This window comes from Schistocerca piceifrons, chromosome 2 (assembly GCF_021461385.2).
Source record: "Schistocerca piceifrons isolate TAMUIC-IGC-003096 chromosome 2, iqSchPice1.1, whole genome shotgun sequence".
NCBI classification, from domain to species: Eukaryota; Metazoa; Arthropoda; class Insecta; order Orthoptera; family Acrididae; genus Schistocerca; species Schistocerca piceifrons.
The window spans coordinates 108197800-108218183 of NC_060139.1; the positions used below are offsets into that span (position 1 = coordinate 108197800).

Genomic DNA, 20384 nt, shown 5'->3' on the forward strand with positions numbered 1-20384 from the left:
CAAAAGGTGGCGGCTCGTCTCATACAGTCATCTGTAACGGACAGGGTAAAGTCGTAACCGACGATATGACGCTTGCACAGCAAGGTTCCTCTGCCTCGTGATGACTTGGTGTTGTGTGATGTCCTTAGGTTAGTTAGGTTTAAGTAGTTCTAAGTTCTAGGGGACTGATGACCATAGATGTTAAGTCCCATAGTGCTCAGAACCATTTGAACCATTTGAACACCAAGCTTCATTATAGCTAATTACCTCTTATTTACATCCTTGCCCCGTTGTACCAGTGAAGATGTTCGACTCTTCACCCTGGTGAAAGGGCAACCTCATTATCGTCATTGTCACTTAAAGAAGCATCGAACATCAATCTACTATATTGCTCTTTATCGAGCACGTCTTCATTCGTGAAGTTGTTTATGACTGCTGCAACGAAACTGGAACAGATAAGTAACAGCACATTCGCTTTCGTTCGCTTTGTACAGAAATTGGTCGAACAGCGGCATATAAATATGCTTATCGGTCACGAGTTTCAGGAGCTCTCATTCTTTGACGATAAGACGTTGCAATTTAAACGTCATTCCGTAATGCTCCTGCAGTTTCCGTATTTCTATCGCTTGTTGGTTCATCGATATTATGGACATAAACCTAGTACTCACTCTACCGTACAATACTTCGCTCTCGGGCATTACGCGGCTTCGTTGGGGCAGAGCGATTGACGAAGAGTCAGTGCGCGCGAAGCTTAAAAGCTGTACATTCTGAAGGTCATAATTGCGCACTACCAGAATTATGGTCCAAATTTTCGAGCAGGAGCGATTCCTCTGGCTTTTATCTTATAACAGAGCTTTTTTCTACTGAAAATAAGAAGTTAAATTGGTGAAGTTTTCTTATCACATTTGAAACTTGCGGGGTCCGTTCAAAATGTGGTGTCACCGCCAGGCACCACACTTGCTGGGTGGTAGCCTTTAAATCGACCGCGGTCCGCTAGTATACGTCGGACCCGCGTGTCGCCACTATCAGTGATTGCAGACCGAGCGCCGCCACACGGCAGGTCTAGAGAGACTTCCTAGCACTCGCCCCAGTTGTACAGCCGACTTTGCTAGCGATGGTTCACTGACAAGTTACGCTCTCATTTGCCGAGACGATAGTTAGCATAGCCTTCAGCTACGTCATTTGCTACGACCTAGGAAGGCGCCATTATCATTTGCTATTTATCTTGTGATGCATGTACCGTCAGACCGATGTTCACCAATTATGGATTAAAGTTAAGTATTCCAGAAGCTACGTACCTATTTTGCTAGTCTCTATTCCTTTAACTGTTCCAGACCTCACGCCAGCCTGCGTGAGCTTAAACGCGTGCCTTTCGGTTACCTCCTAGTGGCTTGGCTGTCTTGCCAAGTCACAACACAAAATATCTACGTTATATGCCTCCATAAGTGAAACTAACAATCGCATACATTGTACATTCTAAACTGTACGGCCGTTCAGCTCCATTGATTTGAACATGGGAAATTTCGTAATGCTGATGTGCAGTTGTTGGTCTCTACCCATTCTGTTTCACAAACACAACGTAAACCACAAAGAATAATGCCAAGTTACTTACGTGTGATAGCAATATTAAAAGTTAAAGGCTGAGCTGCATAAATCTCAGATCTTCAGTTCTAATAAATCTTTCAGGAACGAGAATTAAGTTCTTGACCACCCACACGCTCGTACGTTTCTCAGTGATTACCAGTTCCGCGAATTCGCCCACGTCTCCTTTTCTTCTTGCCCCTGGTTCTGCCCCCCTCACTAATGTCCCCGACATGGGGCTGAGTGCTTACACAGTGAGAACTGGGTACAGAGATGTAACTGCCGAGACAGTAAGTTTCTCTGCTTATCAGCGCGAGTTAGAGCACGAACAGACGCTCCCGTGCGGTCTGCGAGAGCTGCGGTCAGGGTTCACCGAACACCGCGGAGCTGACACGGAAGAGAACGCCGCTCCGAAGCGGTCAACGACCACAATGGTCCAGCGAGAGACGCTCTCTTCTGCGTACGGTGCTTTGTCCTTTAAATACTCCAACTTGACACTCATTTTTCATTGTTCCTAAGTGTCACAATGGTTACTAGCTCTGGCGTGAGCAGCGGCTTGTGCGCTGCAACGAAAGCCACTGGTAAATTGAAACACTGTGCTGATTCAGATTTGAGTCCAGGTCTGATAAACGAAATCACTCATGAAGTTTCAAATAGGAGATGTTTAGTGTTTTTGCAAAGAACGTTAAAATTCTAAATTTCACTTACTGTACGTAAGACGACATCTCTCCATGTGGTTCGTCCAGGTTAATTCAAGATTTTACTTTAGTTGCTTTTCTTTCTGTAAACCGCAAAGCTTTTTCATGGTAAACAAATCTGCCACAGTTCTAAAATGCTTTTATAAGTCTTTCGTCAAGTATATGTGAAATCTAAAGTAAAACAATAGTTGTAATCTACTCCTTCAATCAACTAAAAAATTAAGAAATAAAATTTACAAAGTAATAAATAAAATGATTAAAAAATAGTCTACCTAGCAGTAGTAGGACGTCATGTCCATGCCCAAACAAGTAGTTAGCAAACATGTACCGTAGGAGGATCGTCATAATAGCATCCCAAACTGCAAGTAACGCTAACTTTCAAGCGGGCTTTGGGAGAATGCTTCTTACACAAAAATTGTCAACAGGAATGCGCACAGCCTACAAAAGTAAAGCCACCACAGGACATCAGGTGGAAATCACGCGCTACATCAAAGTTAGAGCACAAATCACACTACAGGTTAAAACTATTTTGTGCTTTAAATTTCAGATACACATGATGATGGGGCTAATACCACGAAACGTGGCGGTATATAGCGGCTTTTGTCGTGTTAGACTTCGGTCAATAAAAGAATTTTACAAATGTCGTGGATATGTTTACCATGAACATGTTGCAGAACATGTTGTGGATGTCCTAGAAACAAAAATTTATGCAACGATTTTTTATTAGAAGTTCGCAGCTCGTGGTCGTGCGGTAGCGTTCTCGCTTCCCACGCCCGGGTTCCCGGGTTCGATTCCCGGCGGGGTCAGGGATTTTCTCTGCCTCGTGATGACTGGGTGTTGTGTGCTGTCCTTAGGTTAGTTAGGTTTAAGTAGTTCTAAGTTCTAGGGGACTGATGACCATAGATGTTAAGTCCCATAGTGCTCAGAGCCATTTGAACCATTTTTTATTAGAATTCTGAAACAAAGACGCTTATTCATGATTTTTACAACACGTGCTCTGAGAGAAGAAACTATTGAAGAAATGCATTTCCATCAACGCTACATTACTTAGCAGAAACCTCCACTGCATCTGTTATATCGAACGAAAACCTAGGTGCTGTTGTTGGTTTTGTAGATAGTACTTCCTGTGCAGCGCAAATAAAGAATATGCCAATAGCAACAATGAAAATAATGGTATCGGCAAAAGGAGATGGAGGGACACACCGCGAAGATTTTTTCTGGAGTAATGAATTCCCCAAACGTTGCGAGCCTTTTCCTTTTTTAGTGTTCCGGCTTCCTTAAGAAATGTAGATTAGAGTCAAGAGTCAGGTCGACGACAAGGTACATACGTAGGTACAAAGTACATACGTATGTATATGACCAGGTGTGGTACAGGGCATGGCGAAGTGTACGTTACCAGTATTCTAGACTTACTGTCTCATTCTATTCGCGTATTGAGCCAGGGGAAATTATTCATCTCTGTACACGATTTAATCTCTCTCATCTTATTCTCTTAATCCCTTCACGAGGTGTACGATGGTGGCAACATAATGGTCTTCGAATATATATTCTTTGTAGTACACAACACTTTTTCGTGAGAACAGCTTTATTTTTCTTCCATGAATTTTAATTAAAATACGCCGAGCATCTCTGTTGCCTTTCATGTGCACCATACCGATTCGTTAAGATCCTGGCAGGGCGTCTCTGAATTCGTTCAGTGCGTTGTCGAGCTTGCTTGATAAGGACTAACCTAAGGGTAACAAAGGTTCCAGAAGAGAGGGGAAAAAAGCGGTGAAGGTGGATCGTGAATCGTGCTGGGTAAGAGCGTTGCTCGCGAAAGGCAATGTCCCTTGTTCGGGTTCCGACACGCCACAATTTAATTTGCCGGGAAGTTTCACTAGGAGAATTCTCTGAAATTTGTCACACTATAGTCTTGTACGCGATATTTTTTAGGAGTGCATTACATTTCCCCCAGTATCCTTCGACACAGGTTGGGGTAGGGCACAGTCTCTGACAGGGTGATGGAAATAGGCCGTGTCCCTTTCAAAAGAACCATCACAGCATTCACCTTCATTTAGGGAAAACACGGAGAACTCTCAGAACAGATTCGCTACAATCTCTGTTCCTACCTGCTCCAAGTCGGGATATACCGGAAACGTACACGCCTGCGAGAGAGTGCTCAGCATGTCGGTAAAAGCAACATTGGCGAATATGGAATCACCGAACAGCCTTCGCACCGGTGATGCTAGAGGCAGAGACAATCTGATAAGGTGTCGTTTCTCTGCGGAAGGAACGCAGGTGAAAGTCGGTAGAATAGATCACCTGCCACTTGCGCTTTTACGGAACGTAAACCTCGTCTTACACACAAAGCTTATGTCAACTGCAAATGCTGTAGGTTTGTCCCTTTGTCAGTTGATTATGTGGTTTACTCAAGGGCTATTTTCGTTTCTTTTTCTTCACGTTTCGTCTCTTTAGATTGTGCAGAATGGCGTGCCGCCCTCTTTAACATGTAAAAGTAGGAAAAGCAACTGCTGACTGACATCAGGGGATTCCACTTGCCGAAGCAGCAGGGATCCACGTGAATAACACTTGGTATCAGTACAGCAGCACTTACGAGCTGTTGACGAGCTGAGTATTTTTTTCCGTTAGATGCTAAAGCATTCAAAACATTTGTATTGTCATAGGTTGTAACAGTTAATACCATACGCGTTTGTCTATGTCTTCAAGGAGAATGTCTAAATTTGAAACTGAAGAAATGTTACATGTATGGGTGAAAGAGCGACTTGCAAATTTGAAATTTAACTCAGTATTGTACAGTATATTTTAAACAGTTTAAAATTGATCTGCGTTATTAGTGACCTGTAGACTTAGCCGACGTGTAGGTTCAGTAAAGGCAAGGTGTGAGTGTACGAAACAACAAAGTATGGAATGTGTTTATCCCCGTGCGGTATTTATTTCTTTATAACGCTGACAGTAAGCGTTGTTGGAGAATTTAGAATGAGGAGAAAGCAGATTTATTACAGGGATAACAAACAGAGAACCAACAATTCTGTCTTTTTTCGATGAAGAAAAAAAGACTTATTTCCTTCCTTAGGTTACTCTTCACCCGTCTTGCCAGAATTGCTGATTTCAACAGAATTAATGTTGACTGTCCAGTGCATTTCCACCATGAATAAACGAAGACACATTAAATCAAGAATTGTAATGACGGAGCAAGTAATAAGGCTCCATACGCCCACTTTACAGGACGAAGTGCTTTTAAGTTCTCTCAGTGCATTAATGGGGATAAGGAAGCTTACTATGCAATATCTTGTCAACAGTAAAATTTTAGAAACTGAACAATAGCTCAACTGAACTGATTAGCAGAGGGAATTGTTGGTGGTTCGTTTAATTCGTAGTTGTAGATTTTGCATAAGATAATTTAGAAAAACCAAGAAAAATCTGGATGGCCGAAAGGAAAGGAAAAGGTTTTATCAAACACATTTATTAGGCCAGTGCTACTGATCTTTTACTGCCGATTAAGACACTACTGTATGAAGGCTACATCGGAGGATTGGTTTTTGAGACACGAGTAAGCTGTTCACACACTTACTGGGTTGGTAGAAATTCAAAAACGGTTCAAATGGCTCTGACCACTATAGGACTTAACAACTGAGGTCATCAGTCCCCTAGAACTAAGAACTACTTAAACCTAACTAACCTAAGGATATCACACATATCCATGCCCGAGGCAGGATTCGAACCTGCGACCGTAGCGGTCGCGCGTTTCCAGACTGTAGCGCCTAGAACCGCTCGGCCACTCTAGCCGGCGAAAAAGATAATTCCTCAATGCAGCCGTGAGACGTGTTTTGTTGACCTCCGAGGAAGAATAGCTGCGAAAGTCTAAAATTCAGTTTCACGTCCCAGCAAAGCCCAAAACTTTAATTTTTAATTTGCTACGCAAGGGCAGATTTCGACTCAGATACTTACAGTACTTCCACACACGAGATATAACCATAATCTGTTTGACAAGTGCTTTTGCACTCTCTCCACTAAAATTATTGTGACTGGAAGAAAGGCTGGTTCGCGGTAGTCATTACTTAGTCCAGTAGTGAATTATTTAGTAACTTATTTGGAGAGAATTATTCAGACAAGCAGTTTAGTAAAACGAGTTCGTTGAATTTACCTAGTGAATTAGAGAGTAGATCCCCCCCCCCCTCCCCGCCCCACAATTCACTTCACTTACCACTGACATCCCAATCGACATGTCTGAATGCAGGTACTTGAATTTCTTAATTTTGTTGTGAATTACTGGATTACCAACAGGGTTTGTTAGAGTGATAAAAGGTTAATCGTATTTTTAGTGCCTATTTGGATCATGAGTACTTGTGACATAGGAAAAGACGGATGTCTGTCCTAGTTGAAAACTGTGTCAAGATGTATTTATTTATTTATAGAACTGGGGACCTAAAAACAACTGAGAGGCTTCGTCCCCGCTGAACCCCTCAGTGGTTCACAACCCCACAACAGGCTACAGCAGTCCACTCACCCCACCGCCCCCCCCCCCCCCCCCCGACTCCCTCAGTGGAGACTCCTTAATTCAACGCAAAACTCTGCTAGGAGTTATAGGGTGGTCGTAAACTCGTCCTTTCCTTCAACAATATCAACTTACTCCGTCAGTTATTGGCTGACATAAATTTTAAAGACGCCTCTGAGCCACTGTGCAACTTTCTTTCAAGCCACTTCCGTAAGTGAAGGAAGCGAGAAATGACGGAAAAAGTCGTAGGAACAATTTCGAATTTAGTCATTGAATGTCACCTTGAGCCTCCTAAACATTCAGTGAAGGAAGTTAACGGAAAAATCTAAGTCGATATGGTTGGGGGGGAGCGGGCGGAGGGGTTTATACCCGCCCAGTTACTCCTGAGTCCAGAGTGTTAACCTACTTTGAAACAATCACAGCCATGTACTCAGTTTTTTCATTGAAGTTTTGTTGTGACTAAACAGCTCATTTAAAATATTGCTATATTTTCTGCTGTTCCAGAAAGTAGTTTTTGAACACCTAAATTTTGCGTTTCAATACTGTCGTATGAACAGATTTGTCTTGAACTCCACGTAATAGAACTATCATTGCTGTTGCGTCTCATATGTTCCATAAGAAAAGAAACTAGTGCATGGTCACATAGTGCAGTGAGGTGACATGTTCAAATGGCTCTGAGCACTATGGGACTCAACTGCTGAGGTCATTAGTCCCCTAGAACTTAGAACTAGTTAAACCTAACTAACCTAAGGACATCACACACATCCATGCCCGAGGCAGGATTCGAACCTGCGACCGTAAAGTGACATGTATTTAACATGAAGGAAGCATATACAGAAATATATCCACATCTACACCCGCAAGCCACCTTATACTTTGTGGCGGAGTGTACGTTATAGACAATATGGATTTCCACCAATTTCTATTCTAAACACAAAAAGTGTTTGGGAGGAAGAACTGTTTACAAGTCTGTTATAGCTTTAGTTTATAGGATTTTATCATCCTTTTTGTGCGAGGTGTGTGTGGGAGGATGCAGTATGTTGCCTAAGTTGTTGAAACGTTCGCTCTTGGTATTTTAACGAACTACTTCGTAACGCACAACGCCACCTGCCAGTGGAGTTGAACGAGAATCAACGGAACTCTCGCAATAGCCTATACTCTACAGGTCACTGCTTAGAGCATAGCGGCAGGTATTCCACACCGGTATCGACTTTTCGTTTTCTTTCATTTCTTCATTTCTTGTCTATTAAATGCGTCAATACACGGCCTACTATCGGTTACGATCCTTGCACCTGATATGCCACAGATGTAGCAGAACTATTGTATAGTTTTTCCAATACCGAGAGTCCAAATTTACTCAACCGCATTTTTTTTTTCATTGAGAATCCCTACTGCGTTTTCGTAGGGGATTCACTGACCTATTACGATCCCCGTAGTACGACTTTGATCCGTACAGTTTGCTGTTGCCATGCGTAATTGATAAATTCTAGCTAATACTAACATCTCTAAAATGTGGCACAATCGTTTTTTATGCTGACCCCTTGGTGGAGCCTCGCAATAAATATTTAATTCCGCTTCACTATTAGTGTGCTATTCCCATTTCAAACAGCTTCGTAGTGTTATTTTCAGGTCCCTAACTTATGTGCCAGTTTGTAGAAGCTGACCTCTAATCTTGCCTGGATACTCAAAGGTTCTTTTCTTTGTCACGGGTGCTGTCTTCCACATCAACGAAGTTGTCTTTCGTTATACCAGATTTAATTACTATGGAAGTCGTTCGCTTCCTTACAATCGGCCGGCCGCAGTGGCCGAGCGGTTCTAGCCGCTTCAGTCTGGAACCGCGTGACAGCTACGGTCGCAGGTTCGAATCCTGCCTCGGGCATGGATGTGTGTGATGTCCTTACGTTAGTTAGGTTTAAGTAGCTCTAAGTTCTAGGGGACTGATGACCTCAGCTGTTGTCCCAATGGCGCTCAGAGCCATTTGAACCTTACACTCGTCCTAAGAGCTATAGATAAGAGCGTCAGCAGCAAGCAGTATTTTAGTGCTATGTACTCCACCTGCCAATCGCTCTAATATGTTGAGAACATTAGCGTTTTTATCACGTTTTCTAACGCTATCTGATACTACTACTTTTTGTTGAACATTCACCATCCAGCGTAATTTACTAGGTTCTTTTAGTACAGTCGGTCTTAGATCTGGGGAAAACGACATAATAGATATCGGTCCAAGATTAGCAAACTCCCCATAGTTTTCAGATAGGGATATAATTGAATTGCTTTATCTTGGACGTTAGAAAAAATGAACAGCTACGCATACTGCCAATTCGGATTAATGAAACAAATTAAGTAGATTTCTTGTTTTATAGATATATTTTTAGAAAAGCTTCCATGAATGATCATATTATTTAAGCTCTTAGATCTCTCAGAAAGCTGATTACTCAGAGTAATTTGTCTTTCACCGCCGTAAGATTTGCTGACGTGATCTTAGTTTCCATCAACGCTGTCAAAGAAACGTATTTTAGCGGTCTTTCCTTGAGCGAGTGGTACGTGCAGCGAATCACTTCTATGTAACTGATTCCTATGTTAACTGCTTAACTTCGTTATACAGCCATTTGGTTTATTAGAGGGCAACCGTTTCGTGGTTACAGAGGTTTCCTTCTTTACTGACTGAACTGTTGGCTGGCTGATGAATTTAAAGATACTTAAGACACAAAGGAATTACAGACATTAGCTACAAGCAGGCATTGATTGAAATCAATGGGGAAAGTTGAAAATTTGTACCCATTGATTTCAATCAATGCCTAATCGCAGCCAATGTGTAATTCCTTTGCGTTTTTATTCATAATGACTGCTGGATCATCACAAATTGTGTATTTGAAAAGAGTTGGTGTGCAACAGAGCAACTGCAAAGGTTTGTTGCCATTAATTGTGGCATATGAAATTTATTGATGCCCTTTACACTGAAGCGACAAAGTGGTATAGATATGCCATTTCAAATACAAATATACACTCCTGGAAATGGAAAAAAGAACACATTGACACCGGTGTGTCAGACCCACCATACTTGCTCCGGACACTGCGAGAGGGCTGTACAAGCAATGATCACACGCACGGCACAGCGGACACACCAGGAACCGCGGTGTTGGCCGTCGAATGGCGCTAGCTGCGCAGCATTTGTGCACCGCCGCCGTCAGTGTCAGCCAGTTTGCCGTGGCATACGGAGCTCCATCGCAGTCTTTAACACTGGTAGCATGCCGCGACAGCGTGGACGTGAATCGTATGTGCAGTTGACGGACTTTGAGCGAGGGCGTATAGTGGGCATGCGGGAGGCCGGGTGGACGTACCGCCGAATTGCTCAACACGTGGGGCGTGAGGTCTCCACAGTACATCAATGTTGTCGCCAGTGGTCGGCGGACGGTGCACGTGCCCGTCGACCTGGGACCGGACCGCAGCGACGCACGGATGCACGCCAAGACCGTAGGATGCTACGCAGTGCCGTAGGGGACCGCACCGCCACTTCCCAGCAAATTAGGGACACTGTTGCTCCTGGGGTATCGGCGAGGACCATTCGCAACCGTCTCCATGAAGCTGGGCTACGGTCTCGCACACCGTTAGGCCGTCTTCCGCTCACGCCCCAACATCGTGCAGCCCGCCTCCAGTGGTGTCGCGACAGGCGTGAATGGAGGGACGAATGGAGACGTGTCGTCTTCAGCGATGAGAGTCGCTTCTGCCTTGGTGCCAGTGATGGTCGTATGCGTGTTTGGCGCCGTGCAGGTGAGCGCCACAATCAGGACTGCATACGACCGAGGCACACAGGGCCAACACCCGGCATCATGGTGTGGGGAGCGATCTCCTACACTGGCCGTACACCACTGGTGATCGTCGAGGGGACACTGAATAGTGCACGGTACATCCAAACCGTCATCGAACCCATCGTTCTACCATTCCTAGACCGGCAAGGGAACTTGCTGTTCCAACAGGACAATGCACGTCCGCATGTATCCCGTGCCACCCAACGTGCTCTAGAAGGTGTAAGTCAACTACCCTGGCCAGCAAGATCTCCGGAGTCGGTCCCCACTGAGCATGTTTGGGACTGGATGAAGCGTCGTCTCACGCGGTCTGCACGTCCAGCACGAACGCTGGTCCAACTGAGGCGCCAGGTGGAAATGGCATGGCAAGCCGTTCCACAGGACTACATCCAGCATCTCTACGATCGTCTCCATGGGAGAATAGCAGCCTGCATTGCTGCGAAAGGTGGATATACACTGTACTAGTGCCGACATTGTGCATGCTCTGTTGCCTGTGTCTATGTGCTTGTGGTTCTGTCAGTGTGATCATGTGACGTATCTGACCCCAGGAATGTGTCAATAAAGTTTCCCCTTCCTGGGACAATGAATTCACGGTGTTCTTATTTCAATTTCCAGGAGTGTATGTAAACAGGCAATACGGTGCTGCGGACGGCAACGCTTATATAAGACAACAAGCATCGCTGCATTTGTTAGATCGGTAACTGCTACTACAATGGCAGGTTATCAACATGTGAGTTTGAACGTGGTGCTATAGCCGGCGCACGAGCGATGGGACACAGCATCTCGGAGGTAGCGATGAAGTGCGGATTTTCCCGAACAATTATTTGACGAGTGTATCATGAATATCAGGCATCCAGTAAAACATCAAATCTCAGACTTCGCTGAGGTTGGAAAAAGGTCCTGCAAGAACGGGACCAACGACGACCGAAGAGATTTGTTCAACGCGACACAAGTGCAACCCTACCGCAAACTGCTGCAGATTTCAGCGCTGGGCCATTAACAAGTATCAGCGTGCGAACCATTCAACGAAAGATCATCGATATGTACACGTGATGACTGCACGACAGAAAGCTTTACGCCTCGACTGGGCCCGTGAACAGATGCACTGGAATACTGATGACTGGTAACATGTTGCCTCGTCGAACCAGTCTCGTTTCAAATTTTATCGAGCAGATGGACGTGTAAGGGTATGGAGACAACCTGCATGCCAGCAGCGGACTGTTCAAGCTGGTATAGGCTCTAGAATGGTGTGGGTCGTGTGCAGTTGGAGTGATATGGGACCCCTGATACGTCTACATACGACTCTGGAAGTTGACACGTACGTAAGCATCCTGTCTGGTCATCTGCATCCATTCCTGTCAATTGTGCATTCCGACGCACTTGGGCAATTCTAGGAGCACAATGCAACATCCCAAACGTGCAGAATTGCTACAGAGTGGCTCCAGAAACACTCTTCTGAGTCAAACAGTTCCGCTGGCGACCAGACTCCCCAGATATGAACATTATTGGACACATCTGGGATGCCTTGCAAAGTGCTCTTCAGAAGAGCTCTCCACCCACTCTTTCGGATTTATGGACAGTCCTGCAGCATTCATGGTGTTAATCGCCTCCAGCACTACTTCAGACATTAGTCGAATCCATACCACGTCTTGTTTCGGCACTCCTCGGTGCTCGCGGGGGACCTACATGTTATTAGGCAGGTGTACCAGTTTCTTTCGCTCTTCAGTGTAGGGCATAGCTTGTAAAACAACAAATACGAGTAAGCTTTGCCTCCATTCTTCAAGGAACAAAGCTTAAGTCGACATCCACACAAATGAAAACAGAGTAATAAATGTCAACTTCACGTAGGAGGGAATCTCTCAGAACCGGAAGACATTATCAACGGTTAATTTCAGCCGTTTTTTCGTGTGAACTGCCTCCATTGTATTTAGAACTACGGCGGCAGCGTTGACAAAGCGTCCCATTATATGAGCGTGTATTTAGCCTCGGTGATCCTGTGAATCGTTTAAATAGTTGCAAACACGAACTGCCGATACAGTCTTTGCCAGAATATGATAGCGCCCGGTCCACCGTCAAACCCAGGTTGTGATGATGCATTTTTAATGCATCCTGGAGTGTAGATTAGGACGCAAGGTGAAAATTTGGTTAAGAGTTAGCAAATCAAACTAAAACCAATGCGGAATAAAGGTTGTGGTAATTTAACTATATTGTGACCCGAAGTCTACGTTCGCGCAACATTTAACGCATTTTGAAATTGAAAACAATTATGTTAAGTAAGACGGATCTCCGGCAAGTATTTTGTCATTGTGATTTACATATATTTTATGTAAACTACGAAAAATGTAATGGGGGAAAGGCGGGGGAGGAAGAGGCGTGGAGCACTACCTAGTTGTTCATATTTTTTTTTTGTTTTCGTATTAGAGACTTATGTAAATTGTAAAAAGATATTACTTTAAGGCCAATAAATTGTCATAAACAAACTTAGAGTTGGATTTGTTTCCATCGAAAACATAAAAAGACTCAGTGCTTCTCACCGCCTTTTGCATACTTTACATGTTAGGATTAAACGACAAATCCCTCTTCGGTTACGTAAAGTCCAGGATGAGCCAGAACGTCGACAACAAAAATTAGGATGTTACTCAGGAATATTTTCTGAGTTTTTCGTTACAAGTGATTCCTGGTCTCACGTGGCTGATCACGGAGTAATTGCATTTCGTCCTCTCTCTCACGCGCATTTATTTTCTCTCTTCGCCTTCAATCTTGCATTCGGTACGGCTCGCTTAGTTCTTTCGGTGGTGTTTGTTGCATGTTGACAATGTTATTCAACAGTCTGGATAGGCTTATTGATGAAAAGTTGGCTAGCATGCAGCTCATGGACGCTGTCAGTGAATGCAATCAAGGATCACAACGCCGCATGTTGGACTAATCTTGCAGCGACTGTAACCACGTCCCGGTTCCTTTCCATTTGTACATAACGCCTACGAGAAACCGGATCCTGTATTGCCGCTGCACGTTTTTATGATTGCGTATTACAGACTTTTCCACCGACCTGAAGTTATGTTCAGAGAAACAAATGCAAATGGGGTAACACACCGAATGCATCATAATTACGTTATTGCTGTATAGCTAGCCACCGGAGATCACGAGTTGCCTGTTCCAAAATATAAAATGTTCACGAAATTTGACCATGGACATCGGGTTCATCCAATATAAACACGAGTCGTCAACCCATAGTCATGTATATAGCAACTTCACCAGTAATTTAATGTGTGTGTGTGTGTGTGTGTGTGTGTGTGTGTGTGTGTAACAGCTTACAGTGTATTATCGAAGTGTATATCGTTTTCCTTCTACAGTTCACAAAATGAGTCTATATTGTCGAGAAGAAATCCCATGCTGGAATATATTTACAGGGATAGAGTCAAACTTGCCGTGACACTTAAACAACAGCCTTCACAAAGTTCGCGAACTGACACCACAGGTCAGCCTGACCGCGCTTTTCTGAGCTAAGAATATACTTGCTGAGTGCACCGAATTGCCCCAAAACGTAACACCACACGAAGTTGTAGAGTGAAAGCAAGTGAGTAAACAAGCCTTTGCGTTTCAGTTCCAGACAACAGAAATTATTTTTATAGTAAAGACAGCATCATTTAGTTTCTGCACGAGATCTTGAACGTATGACTTCCAAGAAAACCTTCCATCTGTCCTCAATTCTTCAATGATTGTTTGATCATCTTTCGACAGTAAAACTTCGCTTTTACAAGAGCCCCGTATCAGAAAATGCATGCACTGATTTTTTCCCCCCTCATTCTCTCTCTCTCTCTCTCTCTCTCTCTTTCTCAGTCTTTCTTTTCTCGCTGCTACGAGTTAATATGTTCTCTCAAAGCCAGTACTGATGTCACTGACAACCCTTTGTATTACGTTCCACGCCTTTCACAGCAACACTTGCGTCATCTGCAAACAGAACAACTTTGTCATCTTTCATGTTTAGTGGTAAATCATGACGTACAAGGTATTTGAAAATTACACCGACACACTTCAAGGGGACATAGAAGTTTCTTAACGAAGAAAATGCGGATAGGAACTTGTGTCAGGAAACGTCATCCAACGATGCTACAGAACGTCAAAGTTATAGGCGCCGGCGCCTGTATATTATGTATACACAGGGAGATTCCGTGATACTACAGATTTTCTGGGTTGCTGGAGAATGATAAATGTATCAACGTGATGAAAGGGGCCCTGTGGTCCATAAACGAACGAGTGGAAATTTGTTAGTGAAAATGATTCTGATACCTTTAATAGTGGAAAAAATGGTTCAAATGGCTCTAATCACTATGGGACTTAACAGCTGAGGTCATCAGTCCCCTACTTAAACCTAACTAAGGACACCACACACATCCATGCCTGAGGCAGGATTTTTAATAGTGGAATACATGTAACAGTATTGTTGTTGAAACGGTTGTAGGGCAGGCTACTTTCGGAGCAGGTAGTATGGATCACAATAAGAAAAAATATGTAATAAACAAGGGCTCTAAAATGCTTATTTAGGAGCTGTAAGTAATTTTTCGATAGATGAGACGTGTTTCACTGTAGTGAAGATGAACAGTGCTTATAGCTCCTCAGGTACGCATTCTTGAGCCCATATTTACTGCAAATTTTTTCTTGTTTTGGTCAGTACTTCCAAATCTGAAAGTAGCCTACCCAGAAATCTAGCAATCTTAGCAACGACAGTACCCGTACATGTGTTCTATTGTCAGAGGTATCAGAAGGATTTTCGCTTATAACTTTCCAGTCGTTCGTTTCCGGATCAGGGTCTCTCAACTCAAATTGATACACTTATCCTTCTCCATTATCTCGAAAGTTTGTAACACCTTCATGGAATCGCATAAACATACACACACAGGCGAGGGTGCCTATAATTTCGACGTTTTGTAGCGACGTTGGATTACGTTTCCGGACACGAGATCCTATCTTTATTTTCCAACATCCTTCTACATCTCCTAGAAATTAGTCGGTATAGCCTGGCCGGGTGGCCGAGCGGTTCTAGGCGCTACAGTCTGGAACCGCGCGACAGCTACCTTCGCAGGTTCGAATCCTGCCTCGGGCATGGATGTGTGTGATGTCCTTAGGTTAGTTAGGTTTAAGTAGTTCTAAGTTCTAGGGGACTGATGACCTCAGAAGTTAAGTCCCATAGAGCTCAGAGCCATTTGAACCATTTTTTTAGTTGGTATAATTTCTAGACACCCTGCATATCTAGAAAAGTGATGGATTCAGAACAGACCCGTGTGGTAACCGATTCCAGTGAAACAACGGCAACGCTGATGAACAATCAGGGGCTTACGAGTCCTCGAGGTGGGAACTGTAGAATTTTGGAACACGTATTACGTTCGAGTATAATGACTTTTCTGGAGACTAGAAATCTACTCTGTAGGAATCAGCATGGGTTTCGAAAAAGACGGTCGTGTGAAACCCAGCTCGCGCTATTCGTCCACAAGACTCAGGGGTTCACAGGTAGATCCCGTGTTTGACTTCCACAAGGCGTTCGATACAGTTCCCCACAGTCGTTTAATGAACAAAGTAAGAGCATATGGACTATCAGACCAATTGTGTGATTGGATTGAAGAGTTCCGAAATAACAGAACGCAGCATGTCATTCCCAATGGAGAGAAGCCTTCCGAAGTAAGAGTGATTTCAGGTGTGCCGCAGGGGAGTGTCGTAGGACCGTTGCTATTCACAATATACATAAATGACCTTGTGGATGACATCGGAAGTTCACTGAGGCTTTTTGCAGATGATGCTGTGGTGTATCGAAAAGTTGTAACAACGGAAAATTGTACTGAAATGCAGAAGGATCTGCAACGAATTGACGCATGGTGCAGGGAATGGCAATTGAATCTCAATGTAGACAAGTGTAATGTGCTGCGGATTCATAGAAAGAAAGATCCCTTATCATTTAGCTACAATATAGCAGGTCAGCAACTGGAATCAGTTAATTGCATAAATTATCTGGGAGTAGGCATGGGGAGTTATTAAAATGGAATGATCACATAAAGTTGATCGTCGGTAAAGCAGATGCCAGACTGAGATTCATTCAAATAATCCTAATTAAATGCAATCCGAAAACAAAGGAAGTAGGTTACGTACACTTGTTCGCCCACTGCTTGAATATTGCTCAGCAGTGTGGGATCCGTACCAGATAGGGTTGATAGAAGAGATAGAGAAGAGCCAACGGAGAGCAGCGCGCTTCGTTAGAGGATCATTTGATAATCGCGAAAGCGGTACGGAGATGATAAACTCTGGTGGAAGACTCTGCAGGAGAGACGCTCAGTAGCTCGGTACGGGCTTTTGTTAAAGTTTCGAGAACACACCTTCACCGAGGAGTCAAGCAGTATATTGCTCCCTCCTACGTATATCTCACGAAGAGACCACGAGGATAAAATCAGAGAGATTAGAGCCCACACAGAGGCATACTGACAATCTTTCTTTCCACGAACAATACGAGACAGGAATAGGAGGGAGAACCGATAGAGGTACTCAAGGTACCCTCCGCCACACACCGTCAGGTGGCTTCCGGAATATGGATGTAGATGTAGATGTGGGAGCCGACGGTTACCTGTAGACGGCGTGGTGCGGCTGTGCGGTGGCAGGGACAGCGTGCAAAGTGGCGGTCGTGGCGGCGGCCGGCGCGCGACTGTCGACTGCGGAGCGTGGGCCGCGGGCTCTCTGGCCGCTAACGCCCGCCGCCGCCTCCACCACGCAGCCCGGCCTCTCTGCCCCCACTACTCGCAGCAATCTGCGACGCCGCGCCGCGCCTCGCCGCGGCACTCACGCGGAATACCGGCCGCGTGCTCGCCTTCCGCCTCAGGGTCACCCGCAACCGTCCCTACACGCGTTTCTCGTTTTATTCAGGAGGTAGTATGGGGCGGAGCTAACACTGAAGACCCAAATAAACTGGTACAACTGCCTAATGCAGTTAATGAAGCAGGCAAAAAGGAATACAAACGTCTCAAAAATGAGATCGACAGCAAGTGCAAAATGGCTGAGCAGGGATGGCTAGAGGACACATGTAAGGATGTAGAGGCTTATCTCACTACGGGTAAGGTAGATACTGCCTACAGGAAAATTAAAGAGACCTACCCCCATGAACAATTGACCTTGCCGTTGGTGGAGAGGCTTGCGTGTCTCAGCGATACAGATGCCCGAACCGTAGGTGCAACCACAACGGAGGGGTATCTGTTGAGAGGCCAGACAAACGTGTGGTTCCTGAAGAGGGGCAGCAGCCTTTTCACTAGTTGCAGGGGCAACAGTCTGGATGATTGACTGATCTGGCCTTGCAACACTAACCAAAACGGCCTTGCTGTTGTGGTACTGCGAACGGCTGAAAGCAAGGGGAAACTACAGCCGTAATTTTTCCCGAGGGCACGCAGCTTTACTCTATGGTTAAATGATGATGGCGTCGTCTTGGGTAAAATATTCCGGAGGTAAAATAGTCCCACATTCGGATCTCCGGGCGGGGACTACTCAGGAGGACGTCGTTATCAGGAGAAAGAAAACTGGCGTTCTACGGATCGGAGCGTGGAATGTCAGATCCCTTAATCGGGCAGGTAGGTTAGAAAATTTAAAAAGGGAAATGGATAGGTTAAAGTTAGATATAGTGGAAATTAGTGAAGTTCGGTGGCAGGAGGAACAAGACTTTTGGTCAGGTGAATACAGGGTTATAAATACAAAATCAAATAGGGGTAATGCAGGAGTAGGTTTAATAACGAATAGGAAAATAGGAGTGCGGGTAAGCTACTACAAACAGCATAATGAGCGCATTATTGTGGCCAAAATAGACACGAAGCCCACGTCTACTACAGTAGTACAAGTTTATATGCCAACTAGCTCTGCAGATGATGAAGAAATTGAAGAAATGTATGATGAGATAAAAGAAATTATTCAGGTAGAGAAGGGAGACGAAAATTTAATAGTCATGGGTGACTGGAATTCGACAGTAGGAAAAGGAAGGGAAGGAAACGTAGTAGGTGAATATGGATTGGGGCTAAGAAATGAAAGAGAAAGCCGCCAGGTACAATTTTGCACAGAGCATAACTTAATCATAGCTAACACTTGGTTCAAGAATCGTGAAAGAGGTTGAATACATGGAAGAACCCTGGAGATACTATATGGTTTCAGATAGATTATATAATGGTAAGACAGAGATTTAGGAACCAGGTTTTAAATTGTAAGACATTTCCAGGGGCAGATGTCGACTCTGACCACAATCTATTGGTTATGAACTGTAGATTGAAACTGAAGAAACTGCAAAAAGGTGGGAATTTAAGGATATGGGACCTGGATAAACTGACTATATCAGAGGTTGTACAGAGTTTCAGGGAGAGCATAAGGGAACAGTTGACGTGAATGGGGGAAAGAAATACAGTAGAAGAAGAATGGGTAGCTCTGAGGGATGAAGTAGTGAAGGCAGCAGAGGATCAAGTAAGTAAAAAGACGAGGGCTAATAGAAATCCTTGGGTAACAGAAGAAATATTGAATTTAATTGATGAAAGGAGAAAATATAAAACCGCGGTAAATGAAGCAGGCAAAAGGGAATACAAACGTCTCAAAAATGAGATCGACAAGAAGTGCAAAATGGCTAAGCAGGGATGGCTAGAGGACAAATGTAAGGATGTAGAGGCATATCTCACTAAGGATAAGATAGATACTGCCTACACGAAAACTGAAGAGACCTTTGGAGAAAAGAGGGCCACTTTCATGAATATCAGGAGCTCAGATGGAAACCCAGTTCTAAGCAAAGAAGGGAAAGCAGAAAGGTGGAAGGAGTATATAGAGGGTCTATACAAGGGCAATGTTATGGAAATGGAAGGGGATGTAGATGAAGATGAAATGGGACATACGATACTGCGTGACGAGTTTGACAGAGCACTGAAAGACCTGAGTCAAAACAACGCCCCGGGAGTAGACATCCCATTGGAACTACTGACGGACTTGGGAGAGCCAGTCCTGACAAAAATCTATCAGCTGGTGAGCAAGATGTATGAGACAAGCGAAATACCCTCAGACTTCTAGACGAATATAATAATTCCAATCACAAAGAAAGCAGGTGTTGACAGAAGTGAAAATTACGGAACTATCAGTTTAACAAGTCACAGCTGCTAAATACTAACACAAATTCTTTACAGAGGAATGGAACAACTGGTAGAAGCCGACCTCGGGGAAGATCAGTTTGGTTTCCGTAGAAATATTGGGACACGTGAGGCAATACTGACCTTACGACTTATCTTAGAAGAAAGATTAAGGAAAGGCAAACCTACGTTTCTACCATTTGTAGACTTAGAGAAAGCTTTTGACATTGCTGACTGGAATACTCTCTTCCAAATTCTGAAGGTGGCAGGGGTAAAATACAGGGAGCGAAAGGATATTTACAACTTGTACAGAAACCAGATGGCAGTTACAAGAGGTGAGGGACATAAAAGGGAAGCAGTGGATGGGAAGGGAGTGAGACAGGGTTGTAGCCTCAACACGATGTTATTCAATTTGTATATTGAGCAAAAAGTAAAGGAAACAATAGAAAAATTCGGAGTAGGTATTAAAATCCATGGAGAAGAAATAAAATCTTTGAGGTTCGCCGATGACATTGTAATTCTGTCAGAGACAGCAAAGGACTTGAAAGAGCAGTTGAACGGAATGGACAGTGTCTTGAAAGGAAGATACAAGATGAACATCAACAAAAGCAAAACGAGGATAATGGAATGTAGTCGAATTAAGTCGGGTGATGCTGAGGGAATTAGATTAGGAAATGAGACACTTAATGTAGTACAGGAGTTT

The 20384-nt window shown here is 44.1% G+C and overlaps 1 protein-coding gene across 1 annotated transcript in view; it reads right to left on the reverse strand.

Annotated features, from left to right (window-relative positions):
• Window positions 1–17319, reverse strand: part of LOC124776474 (clavesin-1-like) — a 236978-nt gene extending 219659 nt beyond the window's left edge. Inside the window, exon 1 of the mRNA XM_047251487.1 lies at window positions 17170–17319. The gene's annotated coding sequence lies outside the window, so the exon portion shown is untranslated. The remainder of the gene's footprint in view (window positions 1–17169) is intronic.
• Between the last annotated feature and the right edge of the window lie 3065 nt (window positions 17320–20384).